Source organism: Lemur catta, chromosome 1 (genome assembly GCF_020740605.2).
Source record: "Lemur catta isolate mLemCat1 chromosome 1, mLemCat1.pri, whole genome shotgun sequence".
Taxonomy (NCBI): Eukaryota; Metazoa; Chordata; class Mammalia; order Primates; family Lemuridae; genus Lemur; species Lemur catta.
Window position 1 is genome coordinate 95,494,120 of NC_059128.1, and position 9,172 is coordinate 95,503,291.

Genomic DNA, 9,172 nt, shown 5'->3' on the forward strand with positions numbered 1-9,172 from the left:
AAAAATATTGGTCTGTAGTTTTCTTGTGATGTATTTGTCTGGTTTTAGTATCAGGGTAATACGGGCCTCATAAAATTAGTTGGGAAGTGTTCACTCCTCTTTTATTTTTTGGAAGAGTTTGTGAAAAATTGGTATTAATTCTTTAAATATTTGGTAGAATTTAATGCTGAATCCAGGTGAGCATGGTATTTTTCTTTGTGGGTAGTTTTTTGATTACTAATTCAATCTCTTCATTTGTTACAAGCGTGTTCAGATTTGCTATTCTTCTTGAGTTTTGGTAGCTAGAGTTTTTCTAGGAATTTATCCATTTCACCTAAGCTATCTAATTTATTGACATACAGCTGTTTATAGTATTCCATTATAATCCTTTTATTTCTATAAATTAAGTAGTAATGTCTTTCTTTCATTTCTGATTCCAGATAGTTGAGTCTCCTGTCTTTTTTCTTGGTTAATCTAGCCAAAAGTTTGATTTTGTTGATCTTTTCAAAGAACTAGCTTTGGGTTACATTGATGTTCTCTATTATTTTTCTGTTCTCTATTTCATTAAGTTCTGCTCTAATATTTATTATTTCCTTCCCTCTGCTTACTTTAGGTTTAGTTTTCTCTTTGTTTTTCCAGTGTTTTGTTTTTGTGGTTTTTTTTTTAGAGATGGGGTCTCACTCTGTCACCCAGGCTGCAGTGCAAAGGCTGGCCCAATCTTAGCTCACTGCAGCCTTGAACGCTTGGGCTTAAGCAATCCTCTTGCCTCAGCCTCCCAAACTGCAGGGATTATAGGGATGAGCCACCACACCTGGCCTTTCCAGTGTATTAAGGTGAAAAGGTAGTTAATTGTTTTGAGATCTTTCTTCCTTCTCACTAGAAGCATTTATGCCTATAAATTTCCCTGTAAACACTGCTTTATCTGTATCCTGTAAGTTTTAGTGTGCTGTGTCTTCATTTTCATTATTCTCAAAGTATTTTCTAATTTCCTTTTTGATTTATTTTTTGAGCTGTTGGTTACTTAGGAGTGTGTTAATTTCTGCCTATTTTTGAGTTTTTCAAATTTCTTTTTTATTGATTTACAATTTTATTTCATAGTGGTTCAAGAACATACTTTGTATTGCTTCTGTCCTTTTACATTCATTGAGGTTTGTTTGTGGCCAAACATAGGCCTATCCTGGAGAATGTGCCATGTGAATGTATATTCTACTGTTGTATCAAGTGTTTGGAGTCTGTTAAGTCTGGTTGGTTAATATTATCTTCAACTCTTATAGTTCCTTGTTGATCTTCTGTTTAGTTCTTTTATTCATTATTGAAAGTGGGGTATTGAAGTCTCTGTGATGGTTACCTTTATGTGTCAACTTGACAGGGCTAAGAGATACCAGATAGCTGGTAAAACATTATTTCTGGGTGTGTCTGTGAGGGTGTTTCTGGAAGACATTAAGATTTTCATCAGTCGTCTGAGTAAAGAAGATCTACCCTCCCCAATGCAGGTGAGCATCATGCACGCCATTGAGGGCCTGAATAGAACAAAAAGGTGGAGGAAGGACGAATTCACTCTCTCTTCTTGACCTGGGACATCCATCTTCTTTTGCCCTCAGACATCAGCACTCTTGGTTCTCCAGCCTTTGGACTCAGATCAGGACTTGCACCATTGGCTCCCTTGGTTCTCAGGCCTTCAGGCTTGGACTGGAACAACATCACCATCTTTCCTGGACTTCTAGCATTGGAGACAGCAGATCATGAGACTTCTCAGCTTTCATAATCATGTGAGCCAATCCCTCACAATACATTTAGTTCTGTATATCTATATACATGTTGATATCCTGTTGATTCTGTTTCTCTGGAGAACCCTGAATAGTCTCCAACTATCGTTGAATTGTCTATTTCTCCATTTATTTGTGTCAGTTTTTGCTTTATGTATTTCGGTGCTCTCTTATTTAACGCATGTATGTTTATCATTGTTATGTCTTCCTAATGGATTGCCCCTTTAAAAATTATAAAATGTCCCTCTTTATCGCTAGTAATATTTTTTTGTTTAAGGTCTATTTTGTCTGATTATTAGTATAGACATTTCAGCTTTCTGTGGTTGCTTTTGCATGATATATCTTTTCTGTTCTTTTCTTTTTTATTTTATTTATTTTTTTGAGACAGGGTCTTGCTGTGTCACCCAGTGCAGTGGCCATCATAGCTCATTGCAATCATGAACTTCAGGGCTCAAGCAACCCTCCTGCCTCAGCCTCCCAAGTAGCTGGGACTAGAGGTATGCGCCACAATACCTGCCTAATTTTTCTATTTTTTATAGAGACGGGGTCTTGCTCTTGCTCAGGTTGCTCTCAAACTCCTGGCCTCAAGCCATCCTTATGCCTTGGCCTCCCAAAGTGCTAGGATTACAGGTGTGAGCCACTGCACCTGGCCTTCTTTTCCATTCTTTTATGTTCAATGTATTTGTGTCTTTGAATCTAGTATGTCTCCTGTAGACAGCATACAGATAGATTTTGGGTTTTTGTTTGTTGTTGTTGTTGTTGCTGTTGTTTGAGACAGGGTCTTGTTCTGTTGCCCAGGCTGGAGTACAGTTGTGCAATCATAGCTCATTGCAACCTCAATCTCCTGGGCTCAAGGGATTGGACACCTCAGCCTCCCAAGTAGCTAGGACTATAGGTACGTGTCACTACACCCAGATAATTTTTTTTTAATTTTTTTGTAGAGATGGGGTCTCACTGCACAGGCTGGTCTTGAATTCCTGGCCTCAAGTGATCCTCCCCACTCAGCCTCCCAAATTGCTGAGATTACAGGTGTGCGCTTGTAACAAACCAGCTTGTTGGTTTGTTTTATTTATTTATTTATTTTGAGACAGGGTTTCTCTCTGTCACCTGGGCTAGAGTGCAGTAGCATCATCATAGCTCACTGCAACCTCAAATTCCTGACCTGAAGCAGTCCTCCCACCTCAGCCTCCCAGAGTGCTAGGATTACAGGCATGAGTCACCATGCCTGGCCTGTTTTTATTTTTAAATAAAATCTGACAATCTCTGCATTTTGGTTGGATTATTTAATCCATTTACATTTAATGTTATAATTGATATAGTTGGATTTATAGTTGACTCTTGAACAACATGGGCTTGAATTGCAAGGATCCACTTATAGGTGGATTTTTTTCGATAAATATATTGGGAAATTTGGGGGAGATATGCAACAATTTGAAAAAACAAATCACATAGCTTAGAAATATTTAAAAAGAGAATAAAAACATTTGTCATGAATGCATAATATATATATACACATACACTAGTCCATGTTATCATTTACTACCATAAAATATACAAAAATATATTATAAAAAGTTAAAATTTGTCTAAACTGATGCATGCAAACACCATACATGGCACCATTTACAGTCAAGAAAAATGTAAACAAACATAAAGATGTAGTATTAAATCATGACTGCATAAAATTAACTGTAGTGCATACCGTACTACTGTAATAATTTGATAGCTACCTCCTGTTGCTATGATGAGCCACCTCCTGTTGCTATGTGAGCTCGAGTGTTGTAAGTAGCCACTTAAAATGCCATGTGGTGCTAATCATCTCCATGTAAGCAGTTCCTCTCTCTCCAGTAAGTTGCATATCATAGTAAACAGTGATCTCTTATGGTTCTTACATATTTTTCATCCTGTTTAGTGCAATACTGCAGACCTTGAATAACACCGTGGGACTCATATGAAGTGCCACTAGTGATGCTAGATGTGCTCCCAGGAAGCAGAGAAAATCATGACATTATGAGAAAAAGCTGAATTGCTTGATATGTACTGTAGATTGAGGTCTGCAGCTGCAGTTGCCTGCCATTTCAAGATGGAATCCAAGATAGAAGCCATGTGTGGTGGTGCACACCTGTGTAGTCTCAGCTACTCAAGAGGCTGAGCCCAGGAGTTCCAGGCCAGGCTGGACAATATAGTGAGACCATGTCTCTTAAAAAAGGCAAAACTTCTGATGGAGGACAGATCCCTGGTTGTAAAGGATTACACGTAGAAGGAAGGTACAACTACACAGGGACAGCGTGAGGAAATTTTGGGGGGTGATGAAACTATTTTGGATCCTGATTATGGTGGTGGTTATGCAGTCTATATATGTGTTAGAAATCATAGATCTGCACACCTGAAAAAGTCAATTTTACTGTTAATTTGAAAAGTTAAATTAAATTTTAAAATAATTGCATAGAGACATTATTCGCAATAGCCAAAAAGATGGGAACAACCCAGGTGTCCATCAGCAGACAAATGGATAAACAAAATGTGATATATCCATGTCATAGAGTATCATTCATCCATAAAAAGGAATAAGGCCAGATGCGGTGGCTCATGCCTGTAATCCCAGGGCTTTGGGAGGGTGAGAGCTTTGCTTGAGGACAGAAGTTCAAGACTAGCCTAGGCAACATAGTGAGACCCCATCTTTACAAACAAACAAACAAAAATTAAAACAAACACCAGAATAAAATTCTGATGCATGCTGCAACATGGATGAACCTTGAAGACATTATGCTAAGTGAGATAAACCAGAGACAAAAGGACAGAAAATAGAATGGTAGTCACCAGGGGCTGGGGAAGGAGAAATGGGGAGTTACTTACTATTTAATGGATATAGAGTTTCAGTTTGGGATCATGAAAAAATTCTGGAATTGGATAGTAGTGATGGTTGCACAAAAGTGTGAATATTAAATATGCCACTGAACTGTATACTTAAAAATGGTGAAAATGATAAATTTTGTTTATGTATACTCTATCACAATGAAAAAAAATGAAATGTAAAAAAAACTGAAGAGAAAATTTTAAAATGCAGGCTGGGGAACATTTTAAAATAGACTTCCAAACATATATTATATATACAGACAAAGTTCTGTGGAGAAAGTAGAAGGAAAATGTAAGTTCAAGGAGAAAAGAGAACAAAGTAAAAATGTCCAACTGTTAAAAAAGAGTCTGTTCATATTTTTTTAAATGTCTCTGAGAATTCACCCATAAAGTAATTTAAATAATGCATAATACGAAAAAGACTTCAAAATTAAGGCCGGGCGTGGTGGCTCACGCCTGTAACCCTAGCATTCTGGGAGGCCGAGGCGGGCAGATTGTTTGAACTCAGGAGTTCGAGACCAGCCTGAGCAAGAGCAAGACCCTGTCTCTACTAAAAATAGAAGGAAATTAGCCAAACAACTAAAATATATACAAAAAAATTAGCCGGGCATGGTGGTGCATCCCTGTAGTCCCAGCTACTCAGGAGGCTGAGGCAGAAGGATCACCTGAGCCCAGGAGTTTGAGGTTGCTGTGAGCTAGGCTGACGCCACGGCACTCTAGCCCGGGCAACAGAGTGAGACTCTGTCTCAAAAAAAAAAAAAGAAAAAGACTTCAAAATCAGTGTAAGTCCTCAAAAAGATAAAAAGGCAAAAAAAAATAATAATAATAATAAGATCAGAGAATATGAAACAAAAGCAGACAGATATGCATCAGAAATAGTTTAATATGGAAAACAACCAATTAGAAATTCTGGAAATGAAATAATCACAGAAACACACACACACACACCTCAATAGATGGGATGAATTCCAGATTGGGAAAATCAAGAACAGAATTAATGAACTGGAAGGTAGTACTGAGCAATTCACAAGAACACAGCACAGAAAGACAAAAAGATCTTCTTTAAGATTAAAAGAGAGAGACCTTAAGAAACATGAAGCAGACATGATCCTATATGTAGAAAATCCTTGAGAATCCACAAAACTACTAGAACTAACAAACAAATTCAGCAAGGTCTCAGGACACAAGATCTCCCATACAAAAATCAATTGTATTTCTATATATTAGCAATGAACAACTCAAAAATGATATTAAGATAATTCTAGGCCGAGTGCGGTGGCTCATGCCTGTAATCCTAGCACTCTGGTAGGCCGAGGCGGGTGGATCGCTCGAGGTCAGGAGTTCGAGACCAGCCTAAGCAAGAGCGAGACCCCGTCTCTACTAAAAATAGAAAGAAATTATCTGGCCAACTAAAATATATATAGAAAAAAAAAATTAGCCGGGCATGGTGGCACATGCTTGTAGTCTCAGCTACTCGGGAGGCTGAGGCAGAAGGATCGCTTAAGCCCAGGAGTTTGAGGTTGCTATGAGCTAGGCTGATGCCATGGGACTCTAGCCCGGGCAACAGAACAAGACTCTGTGTCAGAAAAAAAAAAAAAAGATAACAATTCTACTTACAAAGAATAAAATACTAAGAATACATTTAACAAAAGAAGTGCATGACTTGTACACTGAAAACTACAAAACGTTGCTAAGAGAAATTAAATAAATGGTGAGACATTCCATGTTCAGGATTGAAAGACTCAGTATTGTTAAGATGTCAATTCTCTCCAAATTGTTTTGTAGGTTTCCTGCAATTCCTGTCAAAATCTCAGAATAGCCAAAACAATTTTGAACAGGAAAAATAGAGTACTTAGAATGCTTGATTCCAAAACTTAATACAAAGCTACAGTAATCACGACTATGTGAGGCCGGGCGAGGTGGCTCACGCCTGTAATCCTAGCACTCTGGGAGGCCGAGGCGGGTGGATTGTTTGAGCTCAGGAGTTCGAGACCAGCCTGAGCAAGAGCGAGACCCCATCTCTACTAAAAATAGAAAGAAATTAGCTGGAAAACTAAAAACATATAGAAAAAATTAGCCGGGCATGGTAGCACATGCCTGTAGTTCCAGCTACTTGGGAGGCTGAGGCAGGAGGATTTCTTGAGCCCAGGAGTTTGAGGTTGCTGTGAGCTAGGCTGATGCCACGGCACTCTAGTCTGGGCAACAGAGCGAGACTCTGTTTCAAAAAAAAAAAAAAGAAGAAGAAGACTATGTGGTACTGGCATAGGATAGACATATAGATCAATGGAACAGAATTGACCATCCAGAAATAGAAATAAACCTTCATATTTATGATCAATTGATTTTCAACAAATGTGTGAAGGCAATTCAATGGGAAAAGGATAGTCTTTTCAGAAAATGGTATCAGGACAATTGGATAGTCACATGCAAAAAGATAAATTTAGACTCTTACTTCACATAATATACAAAAATTAATTCAAGAAGGGGAAGAGGAAAGGAAAAAATTAATTCAAAATAGATCACAGGCCTAAATGTAAGAGATAAAACTATGAAATTTTTAAGAGGAGAAAATCTTTATGATGTTGGCATAGGCTAGGAGTTCTTAGATGCAACACCAAAAGCCTGATCCATAAAAGAAAAAAATTGATAAAATAAACTTTATCAAAATTAAAAACTCCTTTATTTCAAAAGACATCATTAAGAAAATGAAAAGACAAGCACAGCCTAGGAGTAATTATTTGCAAATCATATATCTGATAAAAGACTTTATCCTGAATGTATAAAGAACTGTCAGCTGGGCATGGTGGCTCATGCCTGTAATCGTAACACTCTGGGAGGCCGAGTGGGAAGGATTGCTTCTGCTCAGGATTTTGAGACCGGCCTGAGCAAGAGCAATACCCCATCTCTACTAAAAATAGGAAAATTAGCCAGGCCTTGTGGTGTACACCTGTAGTCCTGGCTACTTGGAAGGCCAAGCAAGGCAAGAGGATTGCTTGAGGCCAAGAATTTGAGACCGGCTTGGGCAACATAGGGAGACCCGGTCTCTACAGAAAATAGAAAAATTAGCCAGGTGTGGTGGTGCACACCTGTAGTCCCAGCTATTTGGGAGGCTGAGGCAGGAGGATTGCTTGAGCCCAGAAGTTTGAGGTTGCTGTGAGCTGTGATGATGCCAATGCACTCTACCTGGACCTGGGGCGACAAAGCAAAAATGTCTCAAAAACAAACAAACAAACAAACAAAAAAAACTCTTACAGTTCACTAACAAGAAGAAAAACAATTATAAAGGTGCAAATGTTTTAATAGACATGTTACCAAAGAAGATACACAAATGGCTGATAAACACATGAAAAGGTACTCAACATCTGTCTCTGCTTGTTTGTGCTGCTATAACAAAATACCTGAGATCTTTATGTTTTTCTTTCCAGCTGGCACTGAGTCATGGACATCTCTTGAGACAACTGGCACGTGCTCCAAGACTGGGGGCAAAAGAAAGCCCTATCGCTAGAAGCAGAAGTTTGAGCTAGGACTCCACACTGCCAACGCTAGAACTGGCCCCCTGCTGCTTCTGGTGAAAATAGAAGGAATGAAATAATAAAAACAAGATCGGACAATAATGAGAAAAAAGAAACATGATACAACCGAATACAAAAGGGCTGGTTCTTAGAAAAGATTAATACAATAGATAAGACTGATCAAGAAAAAGCAATATTAGTCACTGCTAAATTTGACTGGCTTAAAAAAAAGAAAAAGCAGTATTAGTGATAAAAGAGGGGACATAAGAACACAAGCAGGGTAGAAATGTAAAAATAATAAAGAATACCATAAACAAAATTTGGGGCCAATATGTTTAAAATTTTAAAGTAAATATTTAAATTTTTAGAAAAGTATAATTTACCAACTTGGAACAAGAAGATCTAGAAAACATAAATGCACCTATAACCATTTGCTTTAGTCTGTGCTGCTATAACAAAATACCACAGACTGGGTAATTTGTAAACAATAGAAATTTATTTTTCACAGTCCTGGAGGCTGAGAAGTCCACAGTCAAGGCAGCGGCAGGTTTGGTGTCTGCTCTGGGCCTTCCTCCCTCAAGGGAGAGGCAGAAGACAAAAAGAGACGAATGTTGTGCAGAAGAGCAGGCCTGCTGAACCCACTTTCTGAAGCCTTTGTATAAAGGCCCTAATCCCATCCAGGAAGGCTCTGCCCTCTTAACTTAATCACCTCCTATAGGCCCCACCACTTAATACTGTCGCATTGAGGATGAAGTTTCAACACATGAATTTTGGGGGACACATTTAGACCATAGCACCACTTAAGAAATCTGCTTGCTAAAAATCTAGCCACCTACTCCCCTTCCCAAAGGAAAATACACACAAGATAAATAGAAGGCCTCAATGGTTTTATAGATTAGTTCTATTAACCATTTAAAGAACAGATAACCCCCAAATTACACTATTTGTTCTAGAGATTAGAAAAACAAAGGCACACTCCCCAACTTATTTTATATTTTGAAGTCAAGGTATAGCATAGGCTTCAAAACTTTAAAAGGATAATGTGAGAAATAAAAGTATA

General features: G+C 38.2%; 1 long non-coding RNA gene across 1 annotated transcript; it reads left to right on the forward strand.

The window, feature by feature from the left end:
* Nucleotides 1-1,381: 1,381 nt before the first annotated feature.
* On the forward strand, nt 1,382-8,431 carry LOC123631432. Its single transcript, XR_006733160.1, has 3 exons — nt 1,382-1,472; nt 1,581-1,748; nt 8,026-8,431. It is a non-coding gene; the product is annotated as an uncharacterized LOC123631432 (long non-coding RNA).
* Nucleotides 8,432-9,172: the final 741 nt, after the last annotated feature.